This window comes from Malus domestica, chromosome 11, assembly GCF_042453785.1.
Source record: "Malus domestica chromosome 11, GDT2T_hap1".
Classification (NCBI taxonomy): Eukaryota; Viridiplantae; Streptophyta; class Magnoliopsida; order Rosales; family Rosaceae; genus Malus; species Malus domestica.
The window spans coordinates 29,862,378-29,875,341 of NC_091671.1; the positions used below are offsets into that span (position 1 = coordinate 29,862,378).

Consider the following 12,964-nt stretch of genomic DNA (forward strand, 5'->3'; position numbering starts at 1 on the left):
CGTGAAAGTGACGTAACCATAAGCTCAGAGCCAAAGTGATAGTGATATGAAAATGTGAGTAAATAAAAACCAACTAGCTAACTTACACTAGATAAATATAAATAAGTGCGAGTGGAGGTACTTAAGGTGTAGATACACATATTCAGAGCATAGGTAACCTAGATGCAGTCCAGCATGCTAAGTATTAATTATACAAGACGTGAAAAAAATTCCTACATTAATTGAAGTCTGTCAGAACCGTCGTAGAGTCCTTGTAAGCCACCAACACGAACGACTAACTAGAACCTGGAAGGGCGCAAAACAAAAAGTGTGAGTGGGCAAAAACAAAGCTTTTTAAAACCATTTCTCTTTCCAAAAATAATAACCTCTCACCGTAAATCCCGTATAATTTCCCAGAAAATAGTAATACATATGTATGTAGAAATCATGCTCGAGAGTAGTGAAAATCAAGTATATGCCATGTCAAGTATCTCAGCAATGAAATGAGTAAGCCAGGTAAAATAAATCAATGTAAACTGATATGTCAATTGAAGTCACCTAACGTATCATGTACGGCTGAGCCTATAGCTCATCTACCAATTCATGCACACGAGTCAGAACCACCTAATGTGGTTTGTACGACGGGTTGTGTGTAAATAAATACGCTCAAGTGCTACGATCACATGAAGGCTATGTGAAGTATCGCAAGTCACCTACGAGTCGGAACCACCTAATGTGGTCTGTACGATAGACTGGCACTTGCCTTGGCTCCAAGGTGAGCGTGTGGTGCGGAAGGTGAACGATCATGTGAAGGCTAGATCCTGGCCTCGGGCGAAGCACTAACACCGGGGTGCAGGATAATGAGCACTAAATGCATCTAAACATAACCATACACACTGCAATCACTATCATCAATATGCACTCACCTAAAATTTACATGGGCATCTGCAGCGTCATGCAATAACATGTATATCTATACTAATGCATATACTAAAATGTAACACAATTGACATGGCATTTAAAAACGTAAATCCATTTAAAACAATTTTTGGGAAAATGGAAAACATATATACGTATATATAGAAAACCAAAAGCCCACTCACTGGTATGTAGCAGTGTTGTGGCTACTCTCGTCCTTCGGAAACGTCTCACATATATGCGAAACAACTAATTTAACGTTAATTTTAAGCACATAACCAAAATCGTGTAATAACTTCTCATACGCTGCTCAATTGGGGTGTTTGAATATACCATCATGGCCTACTTAACACCATGAGCATCCCCATATTTTTAGAAAAAAATTCTGATATCTCATGCGCTGGCCACGCGCATGCACGTGCCTAGCACATTGACAGAATCCTTAACGGCGTTAGGGAATGTTCCGTTTAAAAACTAACGGAGTTACCTGACACCATCAATATATTCTATCAAAGTTGATGGAATATTCTCTGTCTTCTCCGGTGGTTTCACTGGAGCCGCCGCCGGCCGCCGTCTGCAACGCCAGATTCTGAAAACTCTTAAAACCTTAGTTTCTACTTCATTTTTCAACCAAATTTCACAAATCTTATGTAGATCTGAAGCTCTCAACAAGGAGAACATATTCTTACCTATTTGAAGCTCAAAACCCTAGTCAGAAAAGGAGGTTGATGTTCAATTCACTGATGTTCCATTCTTTGTAGGCTCAGATGAATAAAAGTGAGCCCAAATGATCTCAGATAAAAAGGTCCCAAATTTGGCAATAACTCTTTATTTTGATTCTGAGATTTGAATCAAATAAGAGTGATCTCTTAGTTTGTCCACTGTTAATTATTTTGGTCATTCTGTAAAAAATCCTATTAAATAAGGACAAAAATAACAAAAATACTCTCAATTTAATAAATAATGGGTTAAAATGATTTAACAAAAATTCAGGGTTTGTCATTTTATACATATTTAATGGAAATTTATCATAGAATAACCAAAATAATTGATAGTGAACAAACACATTGACCATTTCTATCAATTTCAAATCTTAGGGACTAACATGAGGAGTTATGCCAACCTCATAAACTATTTTAGCTTAAAAAACCATTTTTTATTATTTTTTATTTTTTAAGAGGTGATCTTTATTAGAGGTGGTGCTATCCACACAACTATTTCTTACCTCTCATAAACATTTTAATTTTCGGATCGAATGAATTAAAGAAAATCAATAAAAAAAAATTAATATAGGTGTGTAGGAGGTAAAAAAAGTGTGTGATAGCACTACCCTTATTTATATTATGAACAATTCAGATTATAAACATGACATTCCATAAATTGACCACAAAGTCTTTTCTTTCCCATTTTGTGTGTTGTATTAGAGATAAATCTAAGGCCTCGTTTGGCAGTTCGGATTGTACTGACTATTTCAGTCGGATAAAATAAATAGTCATTGGATAATATTGACTATATTAGTAGAGCATTTGGTGATGTATTTGATTAAAAAACTGATATTTAAAAAAATTTAAAAAAAAAGTAAAATAAAAAAAAAATAAAAGAGAGGGTTAGCGCTGCATCAGTGCCTGGAGATTATCGCCATGGATTTATTTGAGATTTACCTTTGTTTTCCTAATTTATTGCTCATTTTCGTTGTAATTGTATGAAATGTGTTTATTATAATGTTATATTTTGCCGGTGCGATCTGGGGTGTGGGTGCGAGCAGGGGTTTAGGCTCCTCAATATACAAAGATGCAAAACCCATGAAATTCTTTATGTTAATGAAGCTTTTGATGAATTTCAGTTGTGACATTGGACCTTAATTTGTTGCAGCAACATCGTAGAAGAATAGATCTGAGTTTTTCTATTTTATTTTTTCCTACAGGTCATCGGTGTACCAAGATTGAAACTGTGGAAGTGTGGACGAGAGATGCCACTGAATATATATTGAAGACTGGAAAGGGAAACGGGGAGAGAGGGAGGGAGCACGAAAGAGAAGAGAAAAAGATCTTTGGGACGGAGAAAAAGAAGAAGTTCGCCAAAAGAGCATATGCGCGAAGAAGAAAGAGCCTCAGAGCATTTCTACACCCGACTAATTAAAATCGAGCTTAAGAAGTGTATTAACTAGCGGATGTCAACCGTGTTTAAAAAGGTTGACCACACAATTAAGCGGGTGATTATTTATCCGATAAGGGCACCAAACAACCAGTTTTGTATTATTAGTCCTATCTGATGCTTTATATGGTGTGCCAAACGAGGCCTTAGACTCCTTCTTTGTTAGAGATGTAAAAGTGTTTCATAGCAATATTATTGATAGCATAAGTGATTAGCGTTGCTAGACCAACCCTACTGTTGTGTTTTTCCATACACATTATAATCCCACATACCATATAAAATTAAAAAAAAATGATTTTCAAAGAAAACACAAGAGCCATAAAACATACCAACCCAGAAATATAAAGAAAAAATTATACATAGAGTATACATTTAATACTTAATTTTATATTGAAACAACACTTTCTAAACATCTCAAGGAAAGACAAAGTTAATACATGTAAAAGATGACATCATTAATATTTTTTCTCTAGAGTGTAAGTTACAACAATACCCTTAGTGGTAGAATTTTTCACAATTCCATCCCTTCATCTGTTACTCCTTTCTCTCTCTTTTTCTCTTCAAGAAATATTAGGCCGAAGGTGAACTTGGCGTTTGAAAGATTGGAAATGGTCGAGTACGGGTTGAACTGATTCTTCAAAAATGATCGAGGACAAGTTGAATTGATTCTGCAAAAATGGTTAGGGACAGATTGAACTAATTCTGCAAAAATAGTCGAAGACGAATTGAATTGATTCAACAAAAATGGTCGAGTACAGTTTGAATTGATTATGCAAAAATAGTCAAAGATGGGTTGAACTAATTATGTAAAAATGGTCGATGACGGGTTGAACTGATTCTAGTAATAAAGGATACAAATTGATTCCACATATAGTTTCAAAACTGATTATACAGAAATAGTCGAGGATGGGTTGACCTTATGCCACATATTAATTTTGTTGAAATTGTGAGGACTAGGTTCAAGTAGCAGCCATAAAGCCTTAGGGGTATGACTGGTATTTTAAAACATTGTTTCTATGTTTTTGGGATGAGCTTTAATTGATTTTATGTTTTTGTCTCTCATTGACATATTTAAAAACTAGTGAAGTTCTTTGAAATATAGTGAAAATATTTGGCTTCATATAAAGCTCCCAAATATCAAAACCCCTTCAAATCTTTGACCCAAAAGCTAATATCCATATATTATTTTTAATTTTTATATAGAAGCTAATATTCATCTTTAAAATAAAGAAATCCTTCACAAATTTGATCCCATAAAACCCACATCAAATATCTCTTTGTTGCTTGCATGAATTCAACTTCTAAACCTCTCTTAGTAGGACAAGGATTGTCTGCCCTCCCACTTCCCGTGCTCTCCCGTATCCTTCTGTTTTGTGTGTTCACGGTTAAGCCACGTCAACATTTTATATTGTTTTTTTATAGAGATAATAAGACAAAAATGAATAGTAAATAAAATGTTGACATGGCTTAACCGTGACTACACAAAACAGGAGGGCACAGAAGGGCACGGGAAGTAGGAGGGCAGACAATCCTTGTCCCTCTTAGTATGATGTTCTCTCTGAATAGTCATGTTTGTGTGTTTTCTATTAGGACAGTAATGATTGCCCGAGGAAGTAAAATGCCATTCTCATAATTTTAATTAGTCTACTGATAAATTCTTCATACCTAAATTCTTTTGAGTCTTTTTTTTTTTTTTAAATCTAAGTTAGGATCATATTGCCATCTTCGAAATTGAATGTGATCTGAATATAGTACCATTAGTTTGAAAGACAGAATAGTAAGAAGAGGAGGGGGAGGGTTGGTCGGCGGTGAAAGAGAAGGGGGTTGCTGTCAATGACGTAGGTTGTTGAAGAGGGTTTAATTTTGAGCCATTAGATCTTTTCTTTTACCGCTAGATGTGATCATATTTGATCTCAGCTGTTGGATTTAATGTATTTAAAAATTTTAAATTAAATAAGTTTGAATCTTGACACATTATGACCCGGAAGGTCCACCTGGATCTTCGAATCGAGTTATGTTGGCCGACACCGGAAGGTAACGAAGCCATAAGTGTAGTGATGTGAAAAATGTGAATAAATTTAAATCTAAAAGTGACTAAGTGCAAGAGTGCGCACGTGAGCGGGAATGAGCCACATTTCACACGTGATGTCAAAGCATAAATAAAGTACAGTAAAGGTATGATAAAAATTATACCATCGAAGGTAACCTCCTATACTAAGACTTGCCAAGAATCCTTGTCGATTTGAAAGCTCAACTACTAAAACATGGAGGGGCGAAAAACAAAGGTGAATGGGCCTAAACATAAAGTTTTTTAAAAACCTTTTCGAAAACATAATAACCTCTCGCTGTAAAACAAGTATAGTTTCCAAAATACACTTACTACGTATGGTATGAAAATACTTACCGTAGCCTACAATAACTCAAGAATTTCATACGTCACAAAAATTCATAAATAAGAATATAACTTCCGGTAACCACAATATTTCCCTAAAATAAACATATCACATCAAGTGCTCATCGACATATGCTGACACACGAGTTCATGTAGATGTATTCTGACATGAACATGACTAGTTGTAATATGATTTACACTTTAGTACTACAATCACGTGAAGACTGGCGCTATGCACATGACATACAAATCCTCATTGCCTAAAGCAATCTAGGACAAGACTAGCACCTACAATGGAGTTAAAGTCAGCGTATGATGCAATGTGAATATGCACATAAAGCTTGGCTCTGGCCCAGGCGAGTACAAACACCAGTGTAGCACACGATGAGCAGATAACCTAAATAAAGTCATGTCACAACGATTCAATAATTCTAGTCAACATAATACTATTCATAGTCGTAAATCTAATTAAGGCGTCTCGTAGGATTTATAATGGTTTCCAAATTCTCAACATTACTACGTTTCGTATAAACGTTAATTTAATTACGGCATCACATAGAAAATCCGCTATTAGATGTATATATGGAAACTAAACAAATATATATATATATAAGAAAAGACCCACTCACAAATCATGTCGTCGAGTCAAACCCGTCTCACGGGCATCAAAGATCCTTGTAATGCGTTTCACCTAGCAACGGAACCACTTGCGTAAATATATAACATACTAATGTATAAATGCATTTCACCACACACCGCCACACGATGGCTGCACTGGCAGCCATGCGCCACACACGTTACTCTCAGTGGTTTCCCCATGTGTGCCCACGTGTCTGCGAGTACACTGGTACTCGCCTTCCTTGCTAAGCCTACAAATTTGTAGGTTGCAAGACCGACTTTTAAAGCTTCAAACGAGCTTAAATCCAGATCATAATCAACATTTTATATATGGATGTGAAGCTGGGAATGAGGGGAATCGATATATACCTACACTAGATCGATTCATGGCCGGATATGGCTGGAAATCACACATGAAAGTGACCAAATGGTCACAGACTTTGCTAGAATCAGGGGAACTTTTTCCTCCTAGTCGCGCTTTTGTACCATACCTCACTAAATCAGACGTCCAACATCTAGACATTGTTTCTAAAACACATATGAGGAAGGGCGGAGGTGACCTGAGGCTTACCTAAGCCGTGAAGAGTGAGATTCGTCGATGATGAGGGTGCTCACGATGTCACTACACAGTGAGGTGATTGAGGAGATTTGGAAGCGTTTTCCTTCGTTTCTGAGCTCATAGAACTCACAGAGGGAGGTGCGTGACCAAGGTGCTGTGATCGGGGGAACTCGTCGGAAAAAATGGCGAATGGTGGTGGCTCAAGTTCAATGGAAATAGCCGCAACGCCGCCTGTGTTTCGTTTGGTTTATGTCTGAGACAACAAGTGAAGAATGAGGTGATAATAGAAGGTTAATAAGGAGGATGGTGTGTCCTGGTCTCGGCACCATTGGAAGTAGAGGGAGGTGATAATTTAAGTGAGAGATGCGGGAAGAGATAGAAACATGAATGACGGAAGAAAAAAATGAGAGATATGGAAAACACGGGATAGGGAAAAAAGAATGAGGTGTGGGCCCCATTGACCCACAAATAGAAAGAAAAAATATCTCCATGCAATGTGAACACATTCGTAGTTTTGTAAAATTTTAACCGTAATTCCGATTTCGATTCCGCTTACGCCTACGCGTTCGTGTCGTTGAATACAACAAAGATAAACTAAAAGAATGTTTTGTACATCTCACTATATGCTGGTCAACGACGATCAAACAATCTCTCTTAAAAGGGCATTTTTGTAATTTCACTTTAAAAATTAATAAAGCCGTAAAATTAGGAACAAATTGTTACAAATCTAGACCGTTTGATCAACCAATAGTCTAATAATTTAAATCGTTGGATTGAAAAAGATTCATTGGGCTCGTTTTGGGTGGCCGACATTCTCGTCAAGGGTGGGCCCCACTTCCAGCTTCGTGCCTTACGCGCATCGCCTTGCTGCGGCTTCTACTTTTCTGGGCGTGTCCACACACATTAGATGGCTCAACCTTTTAACCCTAGCTTGAATTCTAGGTTAAATTTGCCAAAATTTTAGGTTTTAATCCAAAACATATTTTAGACTCATCCATTAGAGAAGGATTGGGTTACTTTAAAACCTAAATTTTGGTGGGCTAGCCTTTTAACCCTGGCCTAAATTCTAGATTAAATTGCCCAAATTTTAGGTTTTAACCCAAAACTTTATGCCTAACCATTGGAGAATGATTTGGTTATTTCAAAACTTAAATTTTAGGTCTTAACCCAAGGGTTGAAGATGGTAAACCAAACTATAAATATTAGACCCTTAGTTTTTTCTGGTTAAAGCTAACATTCACTACTTACTAACATAAAATACAAAACGAATCCCCAATCACAAGGAAAGTACAAAGGAAAATATGGACCTCTAGAACATTACAAGGAAAAAGCCCAACCTATCACCAGGATTGGAGCCCAAAACAACAACACACAGTAAAAAAACCTAGAACTAATAACAGTTTTGAGATCAACAAATGCCGACACGAAACCAAGAAGGCTCTCATGAGCAATATCGTTAACAAATGCAGGCAAAGGGAATGGCCAATAAGGGCCATTAAAGGTGGTGATGCGAACACCGGAGCTGAAGCTCTACACACCCTTCCGTAGATCCGTGACAAAACGCGGTGCCTGTGGGTCAAAAGGTAATGAATCCAATGAAAGAAGGGGAAATGATATAGAATAGAGGAAATAGAAGGATGAGAAGGCCATAAAGGAAATGAAGAAAATTGATTGTTTTGAGACTAGTGAACAAACATTGCGGAGAATATGAGAAGGAAAGTCAGAATTGGGGGCTTTCCGATCTATGACAAAGGAGTTAAGGTTTTGGGTCGGAGAAAATTTGGCAGAAGAACAGAAGGAAAAGAAGGCTGACAGACGCATAAAGAAAGGAAACCAAAAAGGAATCGAGGTTGCCATCGACCTTTAGCCGAGACAAGGGTCGGCGGCTGACTAATATTTTTGTTCTGTAATCCCATACAGGTGGTGAGAATAGCTCTCAGTATGAGAGAATTTACTATAATAAACCCTACTTTTGGTAACCTAATTCAAATTCAACTATTTTGACTATTAAAAGTTCAATTATTTTTAAGGGAACTTTAACGAAAAACACCTGGTACTGTTCACTTTAACGAAAAACCACATTTTTACATTAAAAAGTCAATCCTGGTACTATTCACTTTACCCTTTATTTTGTCCTTATCATTAAAACTCAAAGTTTTCAAGCCCTTTTCATTAGTTTTTCTTATTTTTAATACATGATTCTATGTTATCGCCACGGTCCCAACAATCCAATGACTATGCTTTGAAACTTTAGAATGCAAATTATAATTTTCCTCGTCACCTCGAGTATTAATTTGTAATCATTATAATTAATGATGGGGAAACTATTTATTTAAACTATATTTTGTGAATTATATGACACAGTTGTTGATGATTTGACCAGTACTTAACCACTGATTAACATGCTTATTTCTTATTGGTAACATGACACACCCCGACCGAGGTCAAGGCATGATGACGGTCAAGTGAGAGTGACGTAGCCATGTGCACAGTGCGGAAGCGATAAATATAGCAAACATACGAATAATTAAAAACCATATTACTAGTGTAAACTTCTAAACAGAAAATGGTAAGAGTTAAGTACAACAGTAACACTCCTAGTCAGAGCATAAAGTCTAGGTGCAGTCCAGTAGGACAAGTACTAGTTATACAGTACCAGGAATGTCCTACTATTATATGGTTAAGTTAGAACTGCCGACGTCCTCTAGCCACCAACATCAATCTTACTTAAAATCTGGAGGGGCGCAAAACAGAAAACGTGAGTGGGCAAAAACAATTGTTTTACAAAATCATTTCATTTATAACCATATATAACCCCTCGCTGTAAAACATGTAAAATTTTCCCAGAATCAAGATGTAAGCATATATACATATATATGTATATATATATATATATATATATATCTAAAATCATAACCATTCAATTCATGCTTCACATAATCATTTTCATATGTATGTCATGCCAAAATATAATAAGTAACAATCCAGGTAATAATGATTTCATAGAAGTATGACATGTTAGCAGGAACTCCTGAGTAGTCTGTACGGCTGAATTCATAGCAGGAACCCCTCTTCCTTCTTGTGCTAAAACACAACCATTTAAAAGTTCATGAATAGTGCTCAACTCAGAGCTTAAGTTTTCAACGTGAAATCGAACGAGTTCTTACCTGAAATGGGTACCTTTGAACTCGTATGGTCCTCACGAACACAATGATACTAAATTTGTCCACGATCCATGAAGATTTGGCTCGGTTTGACCTTGTCCGTACGAAGGAGAGGGAGGAGAGAGTGAGTCCGAGAGGGAGAGTGCGGGAGTGAGAGAGAGAGGGTGATGTGGATGTGGGTGTGTGGCCTAGAATTGGTCAACAATTCAAAACACATAATATACCTAATCCTAATTGGTCCAAAATAATTAGAATTTGAGAATAATGATCCATGCACAACACCTAGACCACATCACACAATTTAACGTCCAAGGGTATTTCCATCATTTCACACTGTCGATAAATATAATTTTGGGACGGGTTGTGACATAACACATCACATAATTTACAAATTTAATCTAAAAAGGTCCACTTAGCATTACCGAATCACTATATTATTTGTTGTTGGCTAAGTGATTAGTCTATATTTACACAATTGTTTTTAGTAGATCGATTAAATAGTCAATTGTCATAAGGGAAGAGAATCGAACCCACTCTAAAATGAATAGATATTAGTACATAAATTTTGAATTAAATCTCATCCAACGATAATTAACTTCATAATTAACTTCACTATATTATTTGCTGTTGGCTAAGTGATTAGTCTATATGTAATGATCACCATAGTAGTGAACAATTGAACAACCCACGCATTGAAATTCTTAACCAAAAAAAAAATTATCCAACAACTTGTGATAGCGGAAATTAGCTTCATAATTTGTCAATTACGTGGGACCATGTTACATGTGTGGGAGAGATTTTTTTAACATTTTGGAACACGGAGAGTACGTCATATATTATTATATAAGTGAAGAATTTTTTTTTCAAATGTCCTTTCACTTGTATAAAAACATATGATATATGTGTTCATGTTCAAAAGCACTGAAATTTTTTCTACGTGAACGCAGTGGTAACCGGTGGAATTCCAGGCGGCCTATGACCACCAAATTTGTTAGGATTTCCTTCGGAAAGTTTAAGCTCTAAATCCCAATCGATAGCTTGTTTATTGGGAAAACTTGATATAAGTCCAATTCCATAAATTTAATTATTTTATTATCAATAATTATCTATTCAATGATAAGATTTATTATAAAAATCAAATTTCTTCATAATGATCTCTTTGATTATTTATTTTTATTTTTATTTCTTGTTATTTCTTGTTCTTCCTCCTGCTTTAAACCACATTTATAGATTTTATTTTTAATTTTTATAATCAACCTATATCACATGTTAATTATTTTTATGTATCTATATGACAGATTCTTTTTTATAATCAATGTGTGTTTGGACCTGAACTTACACCATCGGCCCGTGCAATCAAGGTTGTTGAGTGAGCATGGCTCCCAACCGTCGGATAGAAAGATAAAGATTGTTTTGTTATTATTAAAAGATAATGTTATGATTTTTATCATAATCTTTTAATAATAATGTATTATGAGAGATCTCCAAGCTGGGAATACGGTGGCATAATTCAAGTCGATCTGGATGTTTGGTGTATAATATGTGGATGGAATCAGTGTGGATGATTAGTATGCTGCAAATTGATTATTATATATTTAAATATGGATAAAGATTTTGGTGTGGATGCCAGGAATTAACATCCCGAGGTGGTGGTTTAAATGAGGTTTGAAAAGTCATGGTGAATGGAGCAGATAAATATGGATGCAGATGAGATAATTATCATCTAAAGTATAGATGGGATATGCCTTTTTGATGTTGTGGTTTTGGTCGCGTGGTGTGCTTTTTGAGATTATTGTTATCTGTGCATGGCTACACATGGATCAATGTGATGGAAATTGAGTTCTTGTTGGACTAGGAGTCTTTGAAGCAGAGTCAGAGGATGGTGGTATCTGAAGGATAGGCTTTCATTTACTTTGAGAGAAGCCGTTGACTAAAGTTCTAGCTAGTGAGTTTGAGTTGAAATCAAATACTAGCATGAAGCAGCGCCACATAACATTTTCTCCTATAAATACGAGACACCGTGCAACTATTCAAGGATTCAACACATAAAACTGCCTTGCGCAAACTCTCTCAACAACTTTGAGATTTTTTTTATTTTCTTTTTCGCCGACACATCTTCAGTTGGCATAAACAGCATTGTGGAGGCAACCGGTGATATTTTCAGTTGGCATAAACAACAATGTCGCCGTAGAATCAACCGATCTCGCAGCATCTTCAGTTGGCATAAACAACACTGTGTCGAGGCCGACTGGTTACCTATCCAAGTCTCGGTCGAGAAGGATTTCCGAATCCTTGTTGGTCGAGGTCATCTCATCAACTTTCTCGGCGAAGTGAGGTGTTACGAGTTACTACATTTGGCACATTGGAAGCCAAATTTGATATTGAACTTCGCTAAGTTAGCAGCCTTGTCTTCAGGGTCTATGACCCGAAGGCTGAGACAAGTTCATTCCTCGGCCGCAGTGGCAAGATCAAGAAGTTAGCAGCGCACCCAACGCAACATCAACATATTTTACTCCTCGGCCGACGAGTTGGCACGCCCCGCACACAACCGAAGGAATTAGTTAACTCATAGATTACTCGGCCTGCGCGCCACGTAGGCTTGGTAGTTTTTAGGGTCAACAATGTGTCACAAATTAATGTGTCTTGCTTGTAGGTATATTATGTTTTTTCCTACCTTTTAGTTAGGTTTCATATCTCGCTTACGGGTATAATATATATTCATATATTTATTACTTGAGTTAAGGTAGAATGTTTTGTAGATAATTTATGTTGTTAATTAGATTTTTGGGAGTTGAAAAATGCATAATATTAGAAGATTTTAATTGATTTTTAATATTTAAAAAAATATATAAAATGAGTATAAAAGAAATAAAAACATGTAATTAGATAACTGGACTCACTTCTAAAAATCATCTATGTTTTTGGACCTAGATCTAAAAGCCCATTGTTTATTTTAGTCTAAACCCGTGGCCCCCTCCTAATATCCTCATCACCATCTGATCAATCATAGCAGATATATAATTTGTTATGAAATTATATCGTAGCCGTTGATCAAATCAAGTGGAAAGAGTGAAATTGTAAACCGAAATAACCAATGAATCACACAACTTACAAAAAGAGTGGGAAAATCAAAATTCATCTTCCAGTCACTGTTTCAGTCCAAGGGTAAAATGGACAATG

The 12,964-nt window shown here is 36.2% G+C and overlaps 2 long non-coding RNA genes across 2 annotated transcripts in view; one reads left to right on the forward strand and one right to left on the reverse strand.

Moving 5' to 3' along the window:
• LOC139189175 (uncharacterized) overlaps positions 1-12,964 on the forward strand; it is a 99,088-nt gene that overhangs the window by 13,743 nt on the left and 72,381 nt on the right. The gene's annotated exons all lie outside the window — the stretch shown is intronic.
• Positions 5,479-6,992, reverse strand: LOC114819620 (uncharacterized). The gene is made up of 3 exons (XR_011572820.1): positions 6,633-6,992; positions 6,073-6,134; positions 5,479-5,840 (listed from the first exon to the last, which is right to left on the reverse strand). It is a non-coding gene; the product is annotated as an uncharacterized lncRNA (long non-coding RNA).